At 41.6% G+C, this 26930-nt stretch overlaps 1 long non-coding RNA gene and 4 other non-coding genes across 5 annotated transcripts in view; 3 read left to right on the top strand and 2 right to left on the bottom strand.

Moving 5' to 3' along the window:
- LOC109526357 (uncharacterized) overlaps window positions 1–26930 on the bottom strand; it is a 29941-nt gene that overhangs the window by 1842 nt on the left and 1169 nt on the right. Inside the window, exons 2-4 of the long non-coding RNA XR_002170317.1 lie at window positions 18656–18763; window positions 17352–18496; window positions 14528–14532 (exon numbers count right to left, since the gene is read on the bottom strand). This is a non-coding gene — a long non-coding RNA (uncharacterized LOC109526357). The remainder of the gene's footprint in view (window positions 1–14527; window positions 14533–17351; window positions 18497–18655; window positions 18764–26930) is intronic.
- On the bottom strand, window positions 14093–14164 carry trnag-ucc (transfer RNA glycine (anticodon UCC)). Its single transcript has one exon. It is a non-coding gene; the product is annotated as a tRNA-Gly (tRNA).
- trnar-ucu (transfer RNA arginine (anticodon UCU)) lies at window positions 14698–14790 on the top strand. The gene is made up of 2 exons: window positions 14698–14734; window positions 14755–14790. It is a non-coding gene; the product is annotated as a tRNA-Arg (tRNA).
- On the top strand, window positions 15544–15636 carry trnar-ucu (transfer RNA arginine (anticodon UCU)). Its single transcript has 2 exons — window positions 15544–15580; window positions 15601–15636. It is a non-coding gene; the product is annotated as a tRNA-Arg (tRNA).
- On the top strand, window positions 15916–16008 carry trnar-ucu (transfer RNA arginine (anticodon UCU)). The gene is made up of 2 exons: window positions 15916–15952; window positions 15973–16008. It is a non-coding gene; the product is annotated as a tRNA-Arg (tRNA).

Here is a 26930-nt window from a genome sequence, read left to right as displayed (position 1 = left end):
CTGTCTTACACTGCCCCCATTTGGCCAAGGTGTGCACACCAGATTCATATGGACCACTTCATTTTGTGATGACATCTTACTCTTTTTTTAAATTTTGACTTAAGTACATGAGTTTACACAAGGATTTGACCTTCCACTTTTGCTCCCTTTGCCCAGTGGCGGTTCTTCTTGCAAGGCAGGTGTGGATGACAGAGCCTTTTGTTCATTCTTACTGTTCAGGCTTCATATGGACGACATGTGGCAACATCGGCTCATAAGGTGGTTCACATGGAAGCTTTCAACGTGAGGCCCGCTGGCTTTGTTGTGTAAATATGGTCTTGAGTTGATGCCAGCACAAGCGTTGTCCTCCTGATACCACAACTGAAACCCCCCCCCCGAGCTTTGATCAACACGTGTATACGACACACAAGTAGGGTTACAATTTGTTTTTCATTCATTTACATTTAAATTCCAATAAATTGCTATATATAGGGGGAAAAAGGGCCGATACTCCCCTAATTCGACCGTTGCCATGGATGGATTCCTGAGACGAATTACAAAACAAGTAAAAATCATGAAATACTCAGCAAAAAGTTTCGAAAAGGAGTATTAGGAAACACTGCAAAATGTTGCTAAAACAATTGACAAAAATATTACATTAAAAATGTTGTAGATTTTTTAGAATATACTACAAATTGTTTGACAAAAAAATAATCCATGAATACAAAATATTTGACAAAAATATTAGAAGTCAGCGCAAGTCAAGTCAGCTTTATTGTCAAATATGTTCTATGTGCAACATACAACACATATTCCTCCCTATCAAAATCAGTGCTGGCACATGCGTGCTGCCGAGAAGGTGCAACCAACAAGCACAGATTCTTTTCCTTCGACGAATGTCATGGCCAAACGCTGAAAACAGTCCAGATCGGGTCTACGCGAAAGACAACAAACACCATATGACGAAACAAAAAGACAAAAACAACAAAAAAAGCAGAGTTCTTGAAGAGTTCTTTCAGACGGCTGCCACCTAAGGCGCCATTTTGGGGAGAAAAAACAATTACAATACAGAACTGCATGATCTAGAATCTTCATATATACATACACCGTATTGATGAAGTCAATAAGATGAGATGCAGTGTGCTAATTGTTCGAGACAGGGGGGATGTGACGCTTGATTTGTGGCCATCTGGTGTGGAGGTCACTAATGCCATTCATCAGTCCTGACTACATCCTCGAGGGCCGATTGTCTTATTTCACTGACATGTCATCGCACGGAGGTGAGGACAGGACACAACTCGCAAAGGCCTTGGAGGGAAGCTGCCCCTTTGGATTTCTTTACGAGTTACACCCACATTAGTCAAATGTGTCATTTCGCCATTCAATATAGGCCTAATGGACATACTTTCAGTTACTGTAGCTGAGATTTATTTTTGTGAAGGTTACATAAGACACTGTAACCATCATGCATTTCACCATTTCACCTATGACTAGCGGGACAGATGGATACTTATAACTACCGTAGAGCTGTGGACACAGGCTGTTTCTCTCTTTTATTATTATTATTATTATCCATCCATCCATTTTATGATCCGCGGGGAGTACGGGAGCTAATCCCAGCTGTCTTTGGGCAATAGTCCCGGTTGCCAGCCAATCCTGAACCGGTTGCCAGCCAATCAGAGGGCACACATAGACGAACAACCATCCGAGCTCACACTCACATCTAGGGACAATTTAGAGTGTTCCATTAACCTGTCACGCATGTTTGTGGAATGTGGGAGGAAACCGGAGTACCCGGAGAAAACCCACGCAGGTACGGGAAGCACATGCAAACTCCACGCAGGAAGGCCGGAGCTGGAATAGAACCCCGCACCTCTGCACTGCGAGGCCGACCTGCTAACCAGTCGACCACTGGGCCGCCCTATTATTATTATTATTATTATTTTTATTATTGTTCTTGTTTACAAAAGACATGTATGATGAGTCTTTGGCGACAAAGTTTTCTCAAAGCATTTGCCTATAGTCAAAACCCTTGATTTAAGGCCCAGATGCCAAACTCCGGTCCTTGGGGGCCACTGTCCTGCATGTTTTCTTGATAACGATCTCGAGCATTTGAACCAGGTGTCTTGGAAGAGGGAACCAAAGACTGAATATTGACCAGTGAATGTTTAATCTCCTGATGAATTGTTTGTCTCATCAACATTCAGTGGATCTGGAGACACTCTGGTTGAAAATGATAGACCTGGGCCAGACATCCCAGAAAAGCTCGGACATTAATTGTCGAGGATGACTCAATGAAATGAATGTCTGAGAAGGATACAGCTCACTGGAAGTCTGGATGTTTGAGTGGTTGAGTGAATGGAAGTGGTACGAGGCTGTTTGCCTATAGGCAAGCTCTTTGCGTTACTGGTCAGGACAGACAACCCCAATGACCTAACTGCCTTCACCTTACACACACACACACACACACACACCCACACATACATAATGGAAATTTGCGTCAAGCTCTTTCATTTCCCTGCTAATAATCTCTTAATCATGAAAGCCACCTGGGGGCTGCCGCCTCTGTTTGCCCAAAAATTACATTTCCATGAGGTCACTTCGCCCGTCTATGAACTTTCCTGACAAAGTCTGACCACTTGCTAAAGCCAACAATCACGATAGGGAAACACACGATAGTGTTGTGTGAGTCTCACGTAACGCTGCACACAGAGCAATGCAAACAAAGCCACTGGCAAAAGAAAAATTCCAAAATAAAACGTTTTTGTTTGAAGATTTTTTATTATTTTTTTATGTACAGATGGATGACCGTTTCATCCACTGATTCTTGAATCACATAATTTAGAAATCCGACTATTTACCAGAAACCTGTGCAAAACTTGAAACGTAACGGTATATATAAAAAATACTTTCAACTTTTTTCCAATAGAACTGGAGATACTAAAAATTTTGTGCAGTTTTAAAGAAAAAAAAACATAGCACACTATAATGCTGTACTTTATCAAGTCATAGTAATTAGGTAATTAAAATGAATATAGAAAATAAAAAAAAAATTGTCAGATGTTTTGCTTTAATTCACTGAACATTGTGCTGCTCTTTCTGATGTGCATGCCTTGGCCATTTGGGGGCAGTATAACAGACATAATGATAAACTGTACTGGAGACTCAGCTCATCTCTGATTGTCTCAGCAGAGGAGTAAAAGTAGTCATTCTCTGCAGAGGATAAAGAATACATGCATATAATTATTTTTTTATTGTATTGTTTGTCTACATGCAGTAGTTTTAAGGTTAAATGTTGAAAAATGTGCTATTTTCCAATATATGTATGTATGTATGTATGTGTATATATATATATATATATATATATATATATATATATAAAAACATCTTTTCTACTTTTTGCAATATAAATATTTTGGTCAATTCATCAAAACGTTCAATCTTTTATGTATATTATGTCTAGATTAAAAATCTCATTTCATCTTTGATTTATTTACGTCATCGTTTATCATGAAACCACCAAAAACAAAACATGTCTCAGCAACAAACGAAGACTGTCTAATGAGAAACACCCCATTAAACATAATGGCACTGCCATCTCTGTATCCTACAGAGTGTTTCATGTTGACAGCTGTTTTGCTTTACCAGTTCACCTCCTTCTTTGGCATGGTATCAAAAACCTGGATAATTTTATGTTTTGGAAAACGATGAGACTATTTGGAGATGTAGCATCACAAAGCCTTGTTGTTAACGCAATGTGTTTATAGTCACTCACATGCTGGGAACGGAGGCGTGACCATGATGTGACACACAAATCTCTCAGCACATAGGCGGCATTGTGAATGAGGGCATGTTTAGTCATAACAACAAGTATGTTTACTGCAGACTTTCATGTGTGTAATTGTATGCGTGCTGTGAACCGCGCATGCTAACACTGGGAAGCTTCTTAAACTGTGAGCAGCTGCTTATCTTTTCATACATTCTCAAGTTGATTTTTTTCTTTCTTTTTTAAGCCTCTCAAAAAGAGTTGGAATGAATTAATAGATTAAAAGTTAAAGACAGAGCTGCGTAAGGCTTTAATTTCCTGTCAGGACAATATGTTCCAGTGTGTGTGTGTGTGTGGGGGGGGGGGGGGGTTCACCTTGTAAACTGTCATTGACAAAAAAAATGTCGGTGAGAATGCTGCCTGTGACGTTCATTCAACCACAAATGATGGTTTTGAGTCGACTCGTCAATATCGCCCTGGGGACAATTTGAACACAGTGTGCTACAAATTGATTTTTGGTTTTATGGTGGGTATGTTAAAAGAAAAAGTCTGTGTTTCCACTTCAAAAAAATACATTTCTGTAGGTGAGGAGAAAATGTTAAAAATAATAATTAATATTTGACAAAGGGAGGTGGTGGGTTACCACATTACAATACAGAGGTCCATAGTTCGTTTCTGGGCTGCGGTCTTCCTGTGTGTAGTTAACATGTTTCTCCATTGCCTATGTGGGTTTTCTCCGGGTACTCTGATTTTGTCACACATTTTAACTCCCATGCCGCCCTGTGAACAATTGTTTCAAAATGAGAACCAATCATATGTTCAACTACACAAGCTTCACTTCACGTATTTCCAAACAGAACACTCATTCAGGCATCTCTGCTGGTTCCCCTCAGTTAAGTCAGTGTACCGCACCTCTGCGTCATCCAAACAAAGGCCCATTTGGAGAAGAAATTGGGCCAATAAATCAAAAGTCCAAGCGACACCGTGCAGCAACACGCCTGTGTTTTTCTGTCCTGTTGACCCTGCAGCCCCACTAAGGAGCTGCGGCGCTGCACTGACGAGGAAGCGACGCAGCGCTCTCCCCACCCCCAAGCTTCTTCCTTCTACTCCTTTGCTCCGCGCACTGCACTGCACCTTTCCCACACACTGCCGGGGGTTCACATCTGACTCCTGACCCTAACGAAGGAGGGGAAGGGTAGTTTGTAAGGAAGGGGGGTGGGGACCACCCAGCCAGGCTCTTATGCCCCCCCTGTCCCCCACCCCCCACTCTTGAGGAGAAGACGGGAGAGGGATGTGGTGCTACATCGGTCTTGAGGGAATAGCATTAGGTCAGGTTGGGGAAGGGGAAAAAGATCAAAGCGGGGAGTGAAATGGAAAGAGGGCTTGTTCGGGGTCATTTTGGGCTAAAGCAGGGATTTCAAACTCAAGGTGCGGAGCCGTATCTGGCCTGCCTTATCATGTTATGTGGCCCACTAAAACAAATCAATTGGGTCTCCTTGGTTTCGTGCTAAATGGGTTTTCAGTGTGACAAATGGTGAACTTCAAAAAGAGGCTTCAAACTGTTTACTGCCAAACCAAATATAAAACAAAAGAGAATGACACTTTAGCATTTTAAAACAAACATTGATTTGCCTTTGAAAATTTTGTTTAGCTCAATGATAACACACAAACATCACAGAGAGGCTCAGAAATAGCATCAGCGTTGCGGTGTTTTCACACTTGAGGCAAAAGGCCCCTTGAACAAAAATGGTGCAGCAACTCACATAGACAGACACTAACAATAATCGGACACATATTTTATTTTCTGCGAAAAATGACTACAGCAGCTTGTCCAATGTCCCAAGTCACAACAGTCACAACCGGCGGCTGAGGGTAACCATAACTACCATGTGGCTCCTGACCAAAATACATTTGACACTCTTGGGCGCAATAAATAATAGTCAGACAAAACAATCCAATGTACATTTTTATTTGTCTTACCCCCCTTGCTGAAACATGAAGACACTGTCGTTGAAGCTTTGCTGGGGGGGCTTAGCGATAGCATGAGAGGGGAGGACTGATGGAGTGACAGATTCTCTCCCTCGGTTGTAAATCTCTTTCTTTATCACCTCCTCCCTTTATTCGGCAGGCAGGAAGCCTGCAAGCTCAAATAAAGCTGCAAGAGTGAACTGACACTTTTATGAGTGACTGTGACACTTGCTGTCTACTTTTTTTTTTTTCCCACTGAACCTCCCGCTTGGACACCATCGCCTGTCTGAGATTTGAGAGCCACTAAAACTTTAAAGACCTGGCTTCACTTTTGTGTGTGACCAATCATGCTCAAATGCAGTGTCTCAAAAGTGCGTGTCACTGACTGGACTCCAACGATATTATGGAGTCAACATTGCTGCATATTGAAAAGTGATTACTGGAATTTGGCTGATTGAGTTACAGATGAGTGTAAAATAGATTTTCATGCCTCCAGCAGTATGAATGGAAGCCGTTAATGACTAATAAAGCTGTCTTGTGTGTCTGTGACATGTGGTTCAGTTCCTAGACGCACAAAGTGGGCAAAGTGCATCACATGAGAGGTAATTACGTCACTGGTGGCCCCTCATATTTTGCAGCCCACTGAATTCTGAATTTGCATGGAAACAAAATCATGTTTTCTTCTGCCTGTCTTTTCGCTGTTGTCATGAAGAAAAAAACGACAGTTTAGCCTACCTTTAGACTTCAAATTAGAGCTATCTACAAAAGCCGTGTAACGTGCCCTGAGTGGGGGTCAGGCTGAGGTGCGGAGTGCGCAAGTTAACAGATAACACGTCGGTAGGGGAAAGAGCAACAAGATAACATAAAGAGCGACACAATGGAAAGAGTGCCACAAAAGAAGCGCCAACACAAAGACATTTTGACATGGCTGGGCAGGAATGTGCCGGCAGGTATTGCACAGGGGGGGGGGGGGGCGTGGGGGTGTATTGGTTTACCTGCTATCGCTTACCTGCTCAGCACGACACTCATGCTGGGAGGCGGCCTCCAAGAGAGCCACATCAATGGCGGCCATTCACAAAATGCAGTGGTATGTGTGCGTGTGTCTACGTGTATATGTCTGTGTACATGTGTATATGTATGTGTGTGTGTGTGTGTGTGTGTGTGTGTGTGTGTGTGTGTGTGTGTCCATGATCAATTGCTATGACATTTTCTTTCTTTCATTTTCTTATATTTTTGACATTTCTCAAACTTTTTTTGAGGTGGTACTATTTTGAGTACCACCTCAAAAAATACTTCGCTCTCCAAATATATCACATGACCAATATTAAAACGCAGTAGTGTCTTTTTCAGGCTATTGCAAGCCATTGCAACATCACACTGCGATAAAATACAGCAGTGCCTTTTTGCCTATTGAACCAGTAAGGGAGGCGGTTTGTTCCGTACTTTCCTAATTGTCCAAAGTGTCTGTCTCATACAACCGTGAACACTGAATTCAACAATAATGAACAAAATAAAAGACAGGAAAAATTAAAGGCAGAACTTTTGCGCTGCCGCTGCCTGTCGTAATTGTTGCCTAGTACCGCGCTCAATGGTTTTAAAAATGTCGACTAAATGTGGACTCAACTTTAAGCAGTCCTGTTCAGAGTTTCACAGCACCACTTTGAAAGACAGAGATACTACTCAGTGCTGTCAGGGGCAACAAGTTGCACTGTTGGAAGAAGTAGCACAGTGAGGAAGAGAGAGAAAGCCGTAGCATCATGGCAGATGTTTGAGTGTAACCAAACACGAGTCTCGCAAGTGACATAAGTCGGGGGTCACTGGGACCAAACCATGTGGCCCTGCACTGGAGTTGGGGGACATGTCTTGTGTGTGCATGTGTGTGAGCGAGTGTGATTTTTTTTGGTACATTGTGTGTGTGTGTATTGCCAGCATGTGTCACTTGATAGCGGAGTGGACATATTTGGGGCACAGAGATAACGCTTGTGAGATGATTCCCACGCTGAATGATGCAAGGTGATATGATGAGGGAGCTCTCGTATCAGATGCCATCTTTTCATCTTGTAAATCATCACACACCAGCAGTTGTTGGCACTTAGCATGAGGATAAGTCACTTTAAACCATGCGATTTAGACACAGAGCCGCACTTGAACTGACACGCATCGCTTGCGTGTCTTCTATCATGGAATTAGATATAGCCTAGAATTTGATACAGAAGTATTAGGACAATGACTTGTTATGATTTTTACATTATACACAACCACATTGGATTTGAAAAAAAAATAAATAAATCAACACGTGATCGAAGTACATTTTCAGATTTCATTCAGGATAGTAGTCATAGAAGTCATATTTTGCTACTGGACATAAGGCAAGTGTACATTTTAAAGACAAAGTTAACATTGCAGAACAGTTTTTAAAAAATATAATAAAGTCACAATATTCTTTGAAAAAGCCATAACGGAATGAAAATCATTGGCTGACACACACGCACACACACACGCACACGCACACACACACACACACACATATATATATATATATATATAAAAAAAGTCAATATTACCAATACCAAAGTCATATTTTTAAAATGAACAACTTCATGAAGTCACAAAAATAAGAAAAAAAAAAACTTAGTTGACAGTCATAAAGCTGAGACGATCCTGTAATCCAAACGATAATGGAATAAAGTAGAGAAGTTACTGGAGACGACTCCCACACGAATATCTCCTAGTCAGTGGCTTATCTCGAGCACGGCATCACTTAAACACGCCTGTCTGCACTGACATTGATCACACACAACACACACACATACACAGTCAAAGTGCACTCGCATCACACTTTGCATCACAACACAACACAGCTGTGGTCACTCGGGTGTGTTGTGTTGTGCGAGTGGGTTTAAAGTCTGCTTTCATTAGCTCTTATCTGTGTGTGTGCGTGTGTGTGTGTGTGTGTGTGTGTGTGTGTGTGTGTTTTCCTGTAAAAAGGCCTGCTTTCTTGATAAACTGAGGCCAAACTAATCCCTTTAAATCTCTTTCGAAAACGTACCATGATTACTTATGAGTGACTCACAAACTGAACTCAAGTCTATTTTATTAGAAATAGATCACACATTGCTGCAGCCAGGTGGCATTCGAAATAAATTTATGACTTTTTCCACATTTAGTTTTTTTTTTTACCTTATCAGTTTATTTTGCCTCATCTGACCTGCTTTCCTCCTACCATTTTCTCCCCTCTCATCTGTCATGGAAAGTTACAACGAAAGTTGTAGTGTAAGAGAAAGAGGAAGCGTTCCTATTTTAGAATGATTAAGTCATCATTTGACAATAAAGTTAAAAAAATGTAAATGGGAATATTCATGTCACTTTTTTCACGTAAAAATAAGTGACAATTTTAACAAATCCTTATAAATGTGTGCTGAGAAGCAGTTTTGAGGTATCAAGAAGAAGAAAAAAAGGAACTCTGGTTTCTTTTAGATTGGATTCAGCAGCAATCAGATGTTGGGGATAGTTTGTCTTGCCTCTCGTGAATGTATGATGTCATATCAATTTCTTTTGCTTCCTCCAGCCTGCTTTCCTCTCCCCCATATTCTCCACTATCTCATCTCTTTTAACGCTCTGTCCTGCCTTTCCCTTCTCTAAGATAGGAGTGCCAGTTATGTTCCTCCACTACACGCCTCCTCACTATCCTCCTTATGTCACTCTCTCTGTCTGCAGGCCCTCTGCGGGGCTCCCGCCGATCAGAGGGTCATAAAACAGCACTCATACTTTCCATCAGCTCATTGTCACACAACTTGTTACGATATGGTTTGACTGGTGTCCTTTCTTTAAACTGCATCAACTTAAATTAGCTTTTGGACACACACACACACACACACACACACACACACACACACACAAGATAGATAGATAGAAATTCTGCAATGGAAATGCCAGGAAACTTCCCCCTGTTTTAAAAGTGCTTTGTAAATAAAGTTGAGTTCAAACTACTACTACTTGACATACACGGAGCAGCAACACGTACAAAGAGCAAGTAGAAATATTCAAAAGGCCAACAATTACTATAACTGAGGGTTAAAGTTGGGCACCTTCTCTTTTCTTCGTCTTTCTCTTAACTCTGCTGCATCTCTTCCATTAGTGCTGCCTGAGTGTTGTTGCGGCACAACGTGGTAGTACACTGAAGGTGTGCAACTCGAACTTTGGACTTGCCTGTACACCAGGGTTGGACATACTTTTGTGCTCAGGGGCCATAATTGTTCAAATTAACGGACAAGCCTGATCTTTCAGATATGAGGCCTAAGGAAAATGCGTTTGTGAAAGAGTTTACTTAAGCATACAATTTATGCACACGAACAATGAACCGCAAAATAGCAGTTTATAAATAACACAGCTGCTCGGGTACTGTGTTTATGCCTTTATTCGAGTGGAGTCTGATCCACTCTGCATATGTTGAAGTGGCGGTGGCCTGTTCAATGCATCAAGACTATAAACTTGTCACCTTTGCTCGAAATGATGTTGCCGTCGTGCTAATTGCATGAAGGGCAAATTCTGTCATACTGTGCTTGATTTGACTGGAGGGGGTGGGTGGGATCGTGTGTGTGTGTGTGTGTGTGCGTGCGTGCGTGCGTGCGTGCGTGCGTGCGTGCGTGCGTGCGTGCGTGCGTGCGTGCGTGCGTGCGTGCGTGCGTGCGTGCGTGCGTGCGTGCGTGCGTGCGTGCGTGCGTGCGTGCGTGCGTGCGTGCGTGCGTGCGTGCGTGCGTGCGTGCGCGCGTGTGTGTGTGTGTGTGTGAGTGTTATGTAACTGATGGAAGAACGGAGTCACACATAAGTGCAGGCAAGTGAACAATAAAAAAAAGTGCCTTTTTCATGCTCAGACTTGCCAACACACAGGAAAGCCGCCTCCTTTTCATCTGCATTGGAAGCATTCAAGACACAGCGGCTCACATGACCCAAATCAAATCAGCATATGTTTAAAAACCTGCAACACATATTTGATATTTTAATAACAAACCATATGTTCCCCATAGAATATACTAGAAATAGAAACATTTTCATTCCAGGCAAATGCATCACAGTTGCAGCGTGCAGTAAACTCGCTAGCTATGTCTATACCCTGAAAATACATCTCCCCTTCAGATAGTCTGGTGGTGTAGCCGTTTTAGAGCAATGACAAATGTTATTCACGTGTAAAACTATTTCTATGTATAAAAAAATAAGCCACGCTGATATAAATAAAGCAGCATGTCTCCAAGCCACAGTCAGAGTTAAATTCCATCATGTTACAAAAGAGTTGGGTGTTTAAAAAAGAAGGGGGCAGGGGGTTGCATTGTTTTCTGTGCAGAGACTTGAGTGTCAGACCGAAACTGTGATGACAACACTTGTTCAACACGTCACTTTTCTTTCACTCACACGAGCCTCATTTAACTTCAACTCAGCCACCGGAACAGCAAGACCATGCTAGCAACAACATTCCACTCTCAATTAAATATGACAGCATCTATTCCAAATATTAGAATGCAGACTATCAAGTGACATTCTGCCAAGCTGACGGTGTATGCGTATTTTGCCTACGTAATCTCAGATGGATGGAGCTGTGTTCAGCATGGAGATTGATGTATCAACAGCTTGGTCCGCTTCAGTCCAAATTCTAATCCAAGCACAAAATACAGGATCACGCTCTTGTGTAAATGATAGTTGTCCTGAGATAAAATCTAAGTGTAGCTAATGTAAAAGTGATTCAAAAAACAGAATGAGTCCTGCCAGACGTGTCCTACTAGGAAGTTTCTGCAGCTTTAGTAGCGAAACCCAGACTTCCCTCTCCCCAGCCACTTCTTGCAGCTCTTCCCAGGGGATCCCGAGGCGTTCCCAGGCCAGCTGGGTGACATAGTCTTTTCCAGCGTGTCCTGGGTCGTCCCTAACCAGGGAGACATTCAGGGGGCATCCTAAGCAGATGCCCGAGCCACCTCAACTGGCTCCTCTCGACGTGGAGGAGAAGCGGCCTGACTCTGAGCCTCTCCCGGATGACCGAGCTTCTCACCTTATCTCTAAGGGAGAGCCCGGACACCCTGCAGAGTATAGAGGTCAGTCTTGTTTTTTCTTCCATATCCAATGTCTTTGTTCATCTATCTATGCCAGTGAAATAAAGTGACACGGAAAATAAATAAGTGCTCTTCAACTGTATGGTACAAGGTTCCATTGCATGATCCAAGTTTTGGTTGGCACCTTTAGTCCACCCGGCTTCTCTTATACTCAACATTTAGCCCAAAGTGCAATCTTTTGAATGAGAATAAATTTAACAGACACCTGAATGCGTTGGCCAAGAATCCAACCCGGGTCAACTGCTTGGAAGGCAGCTTTGCGAACCACTACACCAACTAACGCTAAAAGATACCAATTGGTGGCTGTAGTATTTCACAGCTTGTGTGTTTAAATTGCACCAGCATAGTCAATCATCTTTATAGCTATACGACACTTGAGAACTGTAATATAAATTTTCAACAAACACACTTTGGGTACCAGTTCTCTTCCACCATCGAACTCAAATTTCACTCACAAGTCGAAGCATAATACAGTATTGGCTGAGCAGACAATAACTCAAGCAAATCTGTGGCTTCATCACTTTAACCCTTTCATGCACCCTGTAACCTGATAACATGATAAGCTGTCCACTATCGTAACCGCCGTCCCTGAAAGGGTTAACGTTACATTTTCATTAAATTATGATGTATAAAGATGTGGACTGCACGTTGGCGCTGAACTGATCTGGACACACTTTACATAAATAAATAAAACATACATGCATGCAGTATATTCAATAGCTACAGGATATCAATGTGAATGTGAATATTTGTTCATCCCTGAACTACATTCTATGATTTGATGTATTTCAGAGATGATTTCTACAAAGGAATGACACAGTCAGTCACTGTTGTGGACAGTTTGGAAGATGAAGTAGCCTGAGGGTCTTTCCTGCACTCTTGCAAATAGCACGTAAACAGCAACACTGTCACAGCTGCTGAGTGTAACCTTGTGCTGATATCTGATTGGTGCACAGAGTAGAGAGGAGTCATGCAATTGAATACTCACACTCATGTCTGGAGTGGTGTTACAATAAATGGATGGGCCCGTGTTTATCTGTAAAAATGATTGATAGGCCCTACTGCTGCTTGTCTAATCCGGTCTTCAGTCCCTCAACGAACGTTGACATAGATCCAATGCAAGTGTGGCAGATTGACGTCAGCGGGATCACTGCTAACTCCCCCAAACGGCGGCGTCGACACACAATCGCACCAATGGGCCCACCGCACATGGCTCGTTGACGCGCATACGAAAAACACACTCGTCCACACAGAGAGACGGCTTGTTCGTCGAGCGCCAACCCCGAGACGCCGTGCTTCTACATTTCAAAGGCCAAGGTCAGACGGGTGCGCATTGACCAGGAAGTTACGCAGTAATGAGGCCAATTAGGAGGCTGCGGCAAAGAGGGTATTCCGTTTCTCTCATTCTTCGCCTACTTTGTGAGGATAAAGCCTTACTTTGTCCTCGTAAAACCATCCACAAAAATGTTAAGAGCAATAAACAAGCATTCTCTTTGGATTTTTTTTTTTTTTTTTGCTGAAACCGTCATACTCACCACATGTGGGAAAAGTCTCTATTTAGACCAATGGAGGGCAATGCATATGGTACCAGGGCTTTTTTTTTGAATACATGCGCCAAAATAAACCTGTCAAAACCACCTCATCACGTCAACATTACAGAAAATGTCTATTTAGTACAAATGTGTCACATGCATGATATGGAAATCATCCATCCATCCATTTTCTAATCCGCATATCCTCATGAGGCTCGCGGATGTGCTGGAGCCTCTTCCAGTTGTTTTCGGGTACACCCTGAACTGGTTGCCAGCCAATTGCAGGGCACACATAGAAGAACAACCATTCGCAATGACAATCACACCTAAGTGTTAGAGTGTTCCATTAACCTGCCATAGATGTTTTTAGAATGTGGGAGGAAACCGGAGTACCCGGAGAAAACACACACAGGCACGGACGGGGGGAACATGCAAACTCCACACAAGAAGACTGCAACCAGAATTGAACCCTGTACCTCTACCGACTAGTGTTGCCAAAAAGTGGACTTTACAACCAGACTTTCATTGCATTGCATTCTTTTAAATGAGACCCTCCTTTTGTCTTTCCATAAATCTCAAACTGAAAAGCAACAGAAAACAATGATGCTTTCTTTTGTTAATTCAGGGTTACATAAGTACAGTCACATGACTTTGAAGGGAAGAGTAGAATGATAAGAAAGCATACGAGCACTTCTCCCAGCAGCAAAGCAACTTGAAATGTATGAGTTACTCAAGTCCCACAAAACCACTGCATTGGCCGGGAATCGAACCCGGGTCAACTGCTTGGAAGGCAGCTATGCTAACCACTATAGCACCAACACTATGGTCCCAAAAGAGGCGGTTCTGAATCACAGGACACAAATGATGATGAAGCCCAAGAACCACTCCCAGCTGACTGGATGAGTGGCATTTGCCAAATTGCCAACTTCTCAAGTGGATTTGCCGCTTGAATACATTTTTTTTTAAGATACACACATACATTGGATTGTTATTTTAAAAATTTATTATGCTCTGCAATATTTGCAAGGCACTTTTTCAAGTTGCAACAGATTCATCATATTGACGAAAGACATCTGTTGAACAAAGATTATTGGACTATGGATCAGTTTTCAATTAGAGAGCCCACAAGATACATCAAAGCACTGCAATGCCTGGGAACCCAAACTAGGTCAACTGCTTGCGACTTGCACTTATGCTAACCACTTGGACCAACAGTGTGAGGCCAAGCCAAGGTAACAAAGTCGTTCAAAAGGAACTAATAGATATACCGTGAGATTTCTCACGAATGTGAAATTTTGCACGCCGTTATCCTAATGCACCTGTTATGAGATCTGATGAGCACCCTTGCACACGTGACTCTGTGGCACAATGGACAGCGCGTTGGACTTCTAGAGAGAGTTCAGTTTAAGTAATTCAAAGGTTGTGGGTTCGAGTCCCACCAGAGTTGTCTTATATTTATGTGTTTGATAGAATGTAACAAAAATTATATGGAAAACAAGAAACGTTGAAGCAATTGATTGGCTGAACATTGGATGCAGTCAAGTAATAAACGTTGTAATTCCTTGCAGCAGAGCGTTCAATCAGGCTGCCATGCATGTGTTTGGAATGTGGGAGGAAACCCGAGTACTCGGAGAAAACCCACGCAGGTACGGGGAGAACATGCAAACTCCACACAGGGAGGCCGGAACTGGAATCAAACCCGGTACCTCGGCACTGTGAGGTCAACGCGCTTACCACTCGATCACCAGTCCGCCAACTTCCAAGTTCTAATGCCTCAAATCGGAGATGTTTTAGTGGAGTGATTTCAGAGTCCTAACAGCAATAGACGAACGAGCGGGAAAAGTATCCATGTGAGTTCCTGCTAGGCAGTGAAGGAGCCATTTCCAAATATGATGAAGATTTCACTGGAGTGCCAATAGTGAACATCAAGTAAACAAAGTGCAGTGTAAGAAGGTGCTGATAAAATTGCACTTAAGAGAGCCCAGGAAGAAGCAATGCATTGGCCGGGAATCGAACCCAGGTCAACTGCAGTTATGCTAACCAGTTGGACCAACAGTGTGAGGCTACACCAAGGTAACAAACTCATTCAAAAGTAACTAATAGTTATGCAATGAGATTTCTAACCTGAAATTTAGTATGCCCAAGCACAGTAACCTAATGCACCTCTATTATGAGATCCGATGAGCAGTCTTGACCGTGTGGCTCTGTGGCGCAATGGACAGCGCGTTGGACTTCTAGAGCGGGCTCAGTTGATGTAATTCAAAGGTTGTGGGTTCGAGTCCCACCAGAGTCATCTTATGTTCATGTGTCTGACAAAATGTAACAGATATACGAAGAACAAGAAAGGTTAAAGCAAATGATTGGCTGAACAATGGATTCACTAATGTAACAAAGATTGCAATTCCTTGCACTAGAGTCAAATTATTGTGAATTTATCAATCAGCATTTTTAAAAATTCCAAATGCGCTTTGATTTCATTTCACTGTTCATGGTTCTGACAACATGACATGGTCAAATTTTTGAGGATCATCTTTGAGGAGCACTTAAGAGATATACGCAGTCTTGATCGTGTGGCTCTGTGGCGCAATGGACAGCGCGTTGGACTTCTAGAGCGGGCTCAGTTGATGTAATTCAAAGGTTGTGGGTTCGAGTCCCACCAGAGTCATCTTATGTTCATGTGTCTGACAAAATGTAACAGATATACGAAGAACAAGAAAGGTTAAAGCAAATGATTGGCTGAACAATGGATTCACTAATGTAACAAAGATTGCAATTCCTTGCACTAGAGTCAAATTATTGTGAATTTATCAATCAGCATTTTTAAAAATTCCAAATGCGCTTTGATTTCATTTCACTGTTCATGGTTCTGACAACATGATATGGTCAAATTTTTGAGGAGCATCTTTGAGGAGCACTTAAGAGATATACCTTATATAAAGTCAAAGAAATGTATAATCACGTCCTAGAGTTTTTGGTATAACCGTACGCCACACAATGTGGCATTTTTGTCATGGACAAAGAAAATGGAGAAATCAATGTATTCAAGTTGGGCGCGCTTAGCGAGTGTCAACGCGAGATGGCCACCAGTGGCTTCATTTCTTGCTAGAGCGAGTGAGCAGCATTCAATAATAAAATTGAAGTGAATAAAAGATTGCCTCTTTCCTTGCCTTGAGTTAAATGAGTTTCTTAGCAGCATTTTGTCCAACTTCTTCGACATACGATGAAAATGGTAGGGCCCAAAAATTGAACCTGTGAATGTCTCCCACTGTTTCGATGAGTCAAACACTCCATCCATAGCATGCACCATTGAGCCAGAAGACTCTTTCTGCAATTAATATGATGTCTGTGGGACTCCGGCCAACAACCTTTGGAGCACTTCGGTTGTTTTACTTCACTACAAAACCATTGCCCTTTGCATTGCGCCACACCTCCTCTTGTGGAAAGGTTTTCTTGGTACCTTCTTCTGCATTGAATGTGATTAATTGTGCAAGGACAAAATGTAATAGTTACATAACACTCTCAGCCCCAGCAGTTTAAAAGGTTTCTGGCAGTAAGTATAGAAAGTACATTTGTGTGGACAATAGACGCATGTCAGCTCTATTGCCATCAGAGTGCTAACATCTATTGCTCTGGTTCGTCCTGGTGTTATGGCAACAAGATAATCACACAGTGACCAGCATGTGTCCGTGAATAAACACTCATGGAAGGATGAAAACTTCCATTTCAACAAGAGCGGCTATAATGCTGGAATAACAGAAAGTAATTAAGCGTTCCATTGTTTGGGCTTGTTGAACACTAACACGTATTTAATGAGGACATTTTATGCAGCGAACATCGTAATGCTGTTTTTGTTTTGTTGCTAATGACAAAACACAAATTGTGTGGTTTAATTAGGTATTAAAAGTTTGTGCAACAGCTCTTTGTTCTCATTCTAGCAGTGGTGAAAAGCAGCTTTGGAACTGACTCATAGCAGACGTCATGACCTCGTTCTCAAAGTGTCCCACCCACCTGGCGTTCTTTTTTTGCATTCTTCACAACGCAGCTTTATGGACGCTCTGTTGGCGGATGTCCTGAAGATTCTTTTTTTTGCGTTCTTTACAACACAGCTTTGCTGACTGTCTCTTGGCGGATATCCTGAAAACCCGCAAAAGAAAGAAGCGTGAACAGTGAAAGCTTATCAAAAGCACCAAAGACATTTTGGGAAACCAACCAGAGAATACTGGTAACAGCAAATGAAAGACATTTGCTTGTAAACTTCACTGGGAGTGACTGCACACATTCAGAATGTCTAAACAAAGACTGTGGGATGAGAACAAGTGAAAAGCAATGTTCATTATTGTGGTTGTAGTTTGCAGTGGTGTAGAACTTCTCTGCATCATAGCATGACCAAATATTGCATGATAAGGCGGGCAAACGACAGAGACATATAACCGAGACCCTTAGAACAAGACTGGCATAACTCATGTTTAACTAAGTGCAGACATGAATACAGAAACCGGCACATCTTCCAGATGAATATTGCTCTAAATCAAAACGAACAGGAAGGCGGGACTTAAACAGACACCCAAGTTACACAGAGAGGTGGAGTAAAACATGTCAACTCAATGCCTGGAATTGCCGATCATTCCAAAATGCTAGCAGGATACATTTTATTGGTCAGAAAAAAATGGACATCCGTAGGAAAGCTAATGTCTGGAAAGTGGAAACCAAAGTCACAGAGAGAGGAGTAGTACAATACATGCCGAGTGAGTGCACGAAGATTCAAAAATGGCATTGGGAAGCATTTTTGAGGTAGCAAAAGGTGTGCACACCCAAAGAAATGACTCCCATCACTGTGTGTAACCCCCACCGCTGTTTTTGATCGAGAATATCTGACTGTTTTGAACTGAGTCCTTATACATCTCGTTATCAGGTCTTGATGTCAGCCCCAGCAGGCCTTGGTGGGTCCAGACACGTAGTCTGGACAGTGTCTGGGGTCAAGGCCCTCCTACAGAGCACTCCTCGTAGGTCACATCCTGTCCGAAATGGGGGAAGAAACAAGGACGGGGTGGGCTTCTTCTTGCCATGAGAGGTGGGAGGCAGAATGCCAAAGGTCAGAACTGCTTTCTCAGGTTTCAAAGCTTGCTCAGGAGGGGGTTGAGGTGATGAGGTCACTGTGAATAGTTTAGCTCTAGTTAGGGCCACTGTGTTGCTGCACATCACGGTAATGGCTTCCGCAATTAAACACTAAAAATGGAAGCAGTTATATCCTCTGGTTAATAGCAGAGGGTTGGGCTGGGGGGGATGATGGAGCCCCCCTTTAGGCCTCTTACCTGCTGTGCACTGCAGCCATTGCTCAAAGGGAGATTGTAGTCGGTGTTGCTGTCTTTCTGTGGGATTAGTCTGCAATCAAGCATTGAGGGCGGCTCAGCATTTTCGGCCTGAGTGGACAAACACAACCCCAGTGTGAGCTCAGTTAGCAATAAAAGATCTGTGGCTCCAGTGGACTCGGGCGTTAGTGTGTGTGGAAGTGCAACTGTCTGTGCAAGATGGATTGGAGAGTGCAAAAGGCATTTGGAGTTTAGAAGCACCTCACAGGAGACTATCGGGATGAAGCGCCAATTCCATATTAGATGGATTTACATCGCAAATGACACCATTTTGATTTGGGTTGTGTGTCATGGCAAAGTGAAAAGAAAAAAATGTATGCGTGGAATTGGATATCTTCAGATTTGGCTTCAAATGTAGCTAAAAGTACGTGTCTGACTATGTGCCAATGCGAGTGTTGGGTAAACACACAATCAAGCATCACATCAATGTGAGCTCAAGGTCATTGAAATACTATTATTGGACAGAATCAAGCTTTTTATGTGAGCGTCAATTACTAATAAGTTATTGCCATTTTAGTTTTTAGGTTTGACATATAAGGGCTTGTCCAGTCACACTTTATCTTGAGTGCTATTGAATCTGCAGATGAGGGAATGCTATAGATCATCTTTCATGAAATATTTATAAATATAGATATCCTGCTGTAATGATTGCAATTTCACCCTTAGTGATGCATGAAAGTCACTAGCTTTTTTTTTCACTGGCATTTGTTTTCTCCTCCCATTTACCAGCTTGCTGTCCTGTGTGAGTAAAGTACCAACGCAGAAGGATGGCGGTTGGAATTGGGTTGGGGAGGGAGGACGTGCTTGGGGCCGTTGAAGTCAATCTTGCAAGTTAGAAAGAGAAAGAGAGTGAGAAAGCAAGAGAGTAGAAAACAAGCAGAAATAGATACTGGAGCAGAAAGAGAAGAAGCGAGATGTCATTCTTCTGGCTCTGGGCCGGAAGAATAAGTCATTGTTTTGGTGGGGTCTCAATGAGAAAGTGAATGCACATATTCAGACGGGGGAGAAAGGGTAGTAGGGGAGAGCGAGAAGAAAGGGTGTTTCGCGTGGGTGTGCGCCACACAGAAGGGGAGAAGAGGAGACTGCCAAGAGTGAAGAAACACAAGTTACAGAACATCCTGTAGAGAATGAAGTAGAACAGTCAGCGCGGAGTGGTAATGGTGACATGTTTACTTGTCATATAGTACAATGTGTATGTACAATAGATAGATAGATAGACAGATAGACAGATCGATAGATCGATCGATCGATCGATAGATAGATAGATAAAAACAAAAGACAAACCAAATTATATTAAAAAACATTTTTAAGTCGTAATTTTCTTTAACAAATCCACCAACTGCAACTGTGAGTTTGCAAGGATCCACTGCCACTGAAAAAAACAATTTAAGCATAGCACAAAAAGGTATGACAATTTTGTTTGGTAGATTCTTTCTTTATTTTATCAACACTTCTAGGCAATAAATCTTACACTGTTGGAAAGCCTGTCTCTGACTGTTTTAAATGGTAATATATTTGTATGGAATGTGCATTTGTGGGATGAGCAGCAGGGCTTGGTATGTGGGTTGCGGTCATGAAAATTTTTCTCTGTAATAATCTACCAAATACAAATTTCCTTCCTTTTTGTGATATGTTATAATTGCCTGGCAGATCATAACCTACACCGATGAGTTTTAGAGTGTTAAAGTCATGGTGAAAAATACCCCTTTGGACAGAGTTTGGACAACCCTGAATTAGAAAGATCCAACTTGTTGTTTTGAGAAGCACTTGAGCAGGTGTTATCTCACATTAGCGATAAAGAACTTTGCGCACAGCATGGCGTGACGCAAGGGAAGGAGACCGACCGGGTCGGGCTTACATAAGTGTCTCCAAACACACACACAGACACACACACACACACGCACACACGCACACGTACACACGCACAGCCACACAGAGCGTGGGGTACGGCTCCAGATGTCGCGTGTCTGATGGTGAACTCTTGACAGACGCACACGGACATGACCACCTCTGTTTCCCATTCCCGTGAATCCACTCAACATGTGTTCTGGTCAGTGGCCAACAACTCAAGCTGATCCACTTAGTCAGAGCAAACAGTCGGAATCAAACAAGCCGTGATGGAATTGAACACTTCAGACCGCAGCCGCTCATTAACATTCATCAGCTTGAAGTCTTGAATGCGTCATCGTGAGATAAAGGGTCAAAGATGTGAAAACAGGCAATTTAGTAGCAAATCATTTTTAAAAAATGATCTGTACTATCAGTCAGTGGGTGGTGTGGGTGGGGAGGGGGTGGTGGTGTGGGGGGGGGGTAATGATGTAAATACTAATCACCCAAAAGTCCAAATAAACATGTTGAATCAGGCAAGCATGAAAACAGGCAATGTAGTAGAAAATTATTATAAAAAATAAAAAAAAGCAGTCAGTGGTGGGAACTAATGAAGTAGAAATATTAAAAAAGTCCAAATAATGAAAGTGAATCAGGCAAATGTGATTTAAAAAGATGTGAACTGAAGTAAAACTGAAGTACCTAAACTTTTTGGGGTATACCTGGCAGTGTAACCCCAAACACAACTTCAAGTCTCACTTCAAGTCATCAGTTGTCTTTCTTCCGAACAGAAATACTTTGGCACCTCTTTACAAACATTAGTAAAAGGTTCATTATAGAATGACCTAGTTTACAAACAGCTTTGAAACAACTCACCGTCTATTCGAATCAAACTTCATTTGGGCCAGGATCAATGGAACATTCTGTCAGACTTGTGCTCGACCTATTGGGTTCTTATTATTAAATTGCTGTGCGTGCAAACCCTGCTGGTGTTTTCCTTGCAGTCAAGGAGTACTTTGGCCCATCGGTGCACATGTTGTTCATCTTTATTGACAACCTCCAAAGCCTCCTGTTGATTCCACCTTCATCTATTTACTCTCTAAATTAACACAGATGTTTGTTGACAACGCCTCTTGACGAGGGGAGTCCCTCACACTATCTGACGTGTCCAAAGATGGAACAACGTGGAGTACTCTGAGGTGTGTGTGTGTGTGTGTGTGTGTGTGTGTGTGTGTGTGTGTGTGTGTGTGTGTGTGTGTGTGTCAGAGTACAAAACACACATGCAGAAAGCCTCCTTTGTCAGGCTTATCTACACCGTATGAGAGATGAAAGCATTGCGGGCTGCCTGCAATCACACAGAACGAGGGGACAAAATGAACTGATAAAAGTTAGAAAGGAAGAAAGAAAGAGCAGAGGAAGAAATAAAGCAAATATGTCCCAGATTGAAAAGATTGGATTTCAGCGCAGGCAAATGACACATGATATACTTCAAACTAGCTGAAGAAAGCAGACCAAAAAAAAATTGGGAAAAAAAGGAATTCTTATATAATATTGTTATTAGAAATAGGAATTGGTTAATGTAACACAGCACATCCCAACAGCGTCCCAGAGGTCGCTTTTTATGAGAACTTTAATTTTGAAAATATATGAATTTGAATAGAAAAAAAATAGGACTTTTATCTTGAGAACATGACTTTTTTCCTTTAAAAAAAACATCGGTCTTTTTATCTTACAAATTACTTTTTTTTTTCAAACTTTATGCTCATAAAATTTGAGGTCTTGAAAGTATGTAATGTTTCCTCAAATAAATACACAATCTTTTATCTTGAAAAAGAGAGTTGAGTCTTTCATAAGTTTTGGCCAGTCAAGTCCCAGTATTGGCAACTCGAGTCTGACTCCAGTCAAGGCGTGTGATTCGACTCCCTAACCCCCAAATCAAAGCCATATTATCTGACATTCACTAAATATTGTGATGTCCAGCTATGGCCAAACAAAGCCACACTTTACCTTTTGAAGAAAATTAGTTCGAAACAAAAAATTAGGATCCAATATTTTCCCATTAATCAGTTTTGGTTTTTTGTTTCATGTTCCTGCACAAAGTTTGGCTCATAACACCGAAACCAATTAACGTACAGTCAGGGACAATGTGAGCTTTGCAAACTTTCCTTATCAAAAAGTGCAGCGCATGTGGTTAATGTCCACCAGGACCTTCAAAACGACAAGGCCCGATTGTGACATAAGTCAAGTTATGCATTAACACCGACCTCAATGGACAAGCGTTCCGACAATACGTCATAGCTGGAGATAAGATCTTCGAAAAGAGCTTCAAGAGTGGAAATGACACAGGCCTCCACTGTGCTAGGATGAGATACAAGTGAAAACATGTGACATGAATGGCGCAATAAAAGCTGTTAAGGTGTTTTGGAAACTCCTTCAAGTCACCGCTGATAACAGTCAACGGCTTAACTATGGAAATATTTTCTTATCGGTTTCCTCAATAATAAACCTCTTCGTATCAGGAAACACATTTATAAATAGAAATTACTCCCGTTCATTGTCAAATAAACTCTTCTTCCACAATAAACATTTACAACGCACATCAGGTCACGTTCTATTTTAAGCGAACGACGGATGAAATAAAACAACCTTGATCACGCAACAGGGATGGTTCAGACGCTCTGAAAGCATTGTTCTGCTTGAAGTCATACAGTGTCAACAATTCTCATGAAATCGTAATACCAGTAACGTTTCCTCCATCTCATGTTAGACATGTAGTCATAATTTATTTTGTTATTAATTTAAAGCAATCACAAAATATTAAAATTTAATGAAGTTAAGCTAACAACGTTGCTAATTAGCACTGAACAGTCACTTTGGCAAACAATTAGCTTAACTTTTACCTCGCCATAAAATGACATGTAAAGTTTCACGTGATTTTTCTAATTAATAATTATGATATGATGATTAATGAATCAGAAAATGCGTGAATGGGAAAATAAGGCAACATTGCTCATTAGCTTTGAACGGATACAGAAGTTGCACGGACGGTACAGACGGTTAACTTGTATCTTGTCACGGATACAACTTTTAACCTTTCATAAAATCCTTGTTTCTTTCCTTTTGTCCCTTCCTTCCAGATCACCACTGAATGGGAAAATAAGGCAACATTGCTCATTAGCTTTCAACGGATACATAAGTCGCACGGGCGGTATTGATGCTTAACTCTCATCATCCAAATATTCCACGGATACAACTTCCTACCTTTCATAACATCCTTGTTTCTTTCCTTTCGTCCCTTCCTTCCAGATCACCATACATCGTTAAAATCCATCCTTACCTTTGAAACATCCTCCTCCCTTCACAGCCTCCTTCATTTCGTACCTACCTTTCTCCTCCCTTGTTTCAATCCTTCCGTATGTCCTTGTTCCTTTCCTTTCCTTCCTTTCTTTCATACTTCCACCCTTACTCCTGTCCACCCTTTCTTCATTCCTTCCTTAAATAAGTCAGTTCAAAATGCGTACACTGTGCCTACTTCTGGCTCACACTGCACAAAATAACCAAGCTAAGCTAATTAGCATTGACTAGCTAACTCTTTGGAGGGCAGCTGGCGAAACTTGTCATACAATTATTTGCACCCTTTCTTCATTCCTTCCTTAAATAAGTCAGTTTAAAATGCGTACACTGTGCCTACTTCTGGCTCACCCTGCACAGAATAACCAAGCTAAGCTAATTAGCATTGACTCTTTGGAGGGCAGTTGGCAAAACTTGTCATACAATTATTTAAAAGTTTAAATGTCTTTGAAAATATTACCATATTAGATCAAGATACCAATCATATACTAAGGAAACGGACGCCTATGAAGAATGAACAACTGATAAGGCATAGAAAAGATTTGGACAGATGTTGTCTAGGGGTAAAAAAAAAAATGCTCAAAGAGGCCCAGCTGACTTGATTGCCCCTCCCCATAATGAGACTGCACTGTGGGGGTATTTGCATAAGCTTATTACAACATAATCCTGCTAGCTGCACCATAATGTAGCTTGACAGACATGCTTGCTCCCCCCTCAGATAGGAAGACAGTAAACGTGATGTGTACGAGTTTTACCAATCATAACTACCAACTATTTTTGGAAAAGAGACTTTCCATAGATTGAGGAACTAGCTAGTTAGCAAGACCAAGGGCTAATCATTGGACTCAGTTTATTAGATTAATGGTTGAAAGATATTTTAATCAGGTACAAGTGATGTGTACGAGTTTTACCAATCATAACTACCAATTATTTTTGGAAAAGCGACTTTCCATAGATTGAGGAACTACAGTAGCTAGTTAGCAAGACCAAGGGATAATAATTGCACTCAGTTTATTAGACTAATGGTTGAAAGATATTTTTAATCAGGTACATGTGTCAATTGTTCACGCGCTACATTTTTTTCCACCATCTCATGCATCTTTTAGCACCAACTGAGTTGCTCTGGTCAAATCACTTTGTTGCTCCGCTCAAAACTCTTCTGCCTATCTAACACTGCTCGATCACTTCTATGATCAGGCCACTAAATTGCTCTGCATGCTCCTCTGTCCACAGTCTATTGTTGCTTTTGCCTCCGGATTACAGTCAGTGCTATGGTCTTTGCTCAATTGCTCTGCTAGCAATCTCCTTTCTCCGCGTGTTGTCCTTCTCCTCTTTCCTTAGTCTATTTAAATCCTGACAACACATTATAGTAGCTTCCCCTACTTCCTATACTTTGTCTTGAGAGTGTTACAAAATTGCCTTTATTTATTTTTAATCTGGTTTACTTCAAGAATGAGAAATTCACAGCATAAGCCTCGGTGTAGGTGTCTCTTAATCATAGCCCAGACATATTGCATCGAATTACAAGGGCTTGGGTAACAGTTAATCTCAAAGACAATGCACAAAGTAGAGCACAGTCCACGTGTCGGATCCCTTCCCACCCAATGGAGCTGACGAGCATAGTTAATGTCCCTCTGAAATCCCAACCAGCAAGCAGCGCCGCAATCATCATGCTGGCAATTATCCGAGGGGGAGCTGCAGGAATCGCTCAGCGACTCTTAATCGTCGAAACTGATTACGAGGCCGCTCCATCGCTACATCAAGGAACCGTCATCCTTCAAACAGTTCTCCGAAGTTACGTAAAGACATGAGCATGGGGGGGGGCAACAGAATTCAACAACCTTTTGGAGAATTACAGTGAAAAGAGGTTACAGTGGACTTATGATGCCGTTTTATTAAGGAAAAAAAAATTCTACAATCCACAGGTAATTGCTACCTTTGACAATTATGAGGTCAATCCCTGTAAATTGAAAATAAATGTCCTCTAAATTTGATATACCACAGAGAAGACTTCATCATTCACCATCCCGCCAGACTTTAATGATGAAAGAAATCGGCAAGTGGGCTAATATAATTTGTAGTTTTAAAATGGTGAAAAATCAAGCGGTTCCCTTGTCTCTCGAATGCTGGAATTGTGTCCGTTGAATCCTTTCAAACCCTGAACTTTCTTATATGTTTGAGCTGCCAAAAAAAAAAAAAAAAAAATGGCCGCTTCAAGTTTCCAGTATAAAAAAGGCTTCTCAATCTTTGCGTGTTTTCATGAATTATCTTCAAGGTGTAATGTATTTGAAAAAAAACGAATTTGAATTCAGTCTATAGGGTATTTAATATTTCATTGCTTTGGGGAGTTACTTGGTTCAGTTTCTTCTTTATCAGATAAAATGCATGTCATACAGGGTAGGGTTAAAGTCTGTAGAAGGACTTGGCCAGTTAAAATAAAAATCCACTTCTTTCCGCTGATTAACTTTTTTTTTTGAGTTGGCAGTGTGTTTTAGGAATTAGGATCATTATCTCCTTTTTCTCCATTATCTCGTTTTTGTGCTTCAGCAAAAATAAAGAACTTAACTTTACTGTTCCAATAAAATTGGAAAGGTTGTGCATTTTGGCTACAGTTGAGAGTCATTAAAAAAAAAAAAACCCAACAACAACAATAAGTTGAGTTACCAAAGCAGTTTTACTAAATGCTGCCGACAAATTATAATAACCAATGACTGCCAAAGCATGAACCTCAAACACCGGTTTAGCCCATTATCTTGTCATAAAATGGCAACCAAATGTTTTATAGGGAATTTGCTCACCATTTTTGGAGGGTTTGTGGATTAAGTTTGAAATGTTTTGCTGGGAGTCGATTTGCACACCGCATATATCCAAGCGAATTTGACAAGGTTGAGCAGTTTGAAGGAAGAAGAAGACAATGAGAGACAACAATGTTTTGTTCCTGAAATATTTTTGGAAAATGGAGACTAGCTGACTGTACGGATTAGGCCACTTAACACCCCCACCCCCACTCCCACCACACACACACACACACACACACACA

The sequence above is a fragment of the Hippocampus comes genome, unplaced genomic scaffold (assembly GCF_001891065.2).
Source record: "Hippocampus comes isolate QL1 unplaced genomic scaffold, H_comes_QL1_v1.1 scaffold6, whole genome shotgun sequence".
Classification (NCBI taxonomy): domain Eukaryota; kingdom Metazoa; phylum Chordata; class Actinopteri; order Syngnathiformes; family Syngnathidae; genus Hippocampus; species Hippocampus comes.
This window is presented reverse-complemented; position numbering and strand designations above follow the sequence as displayed.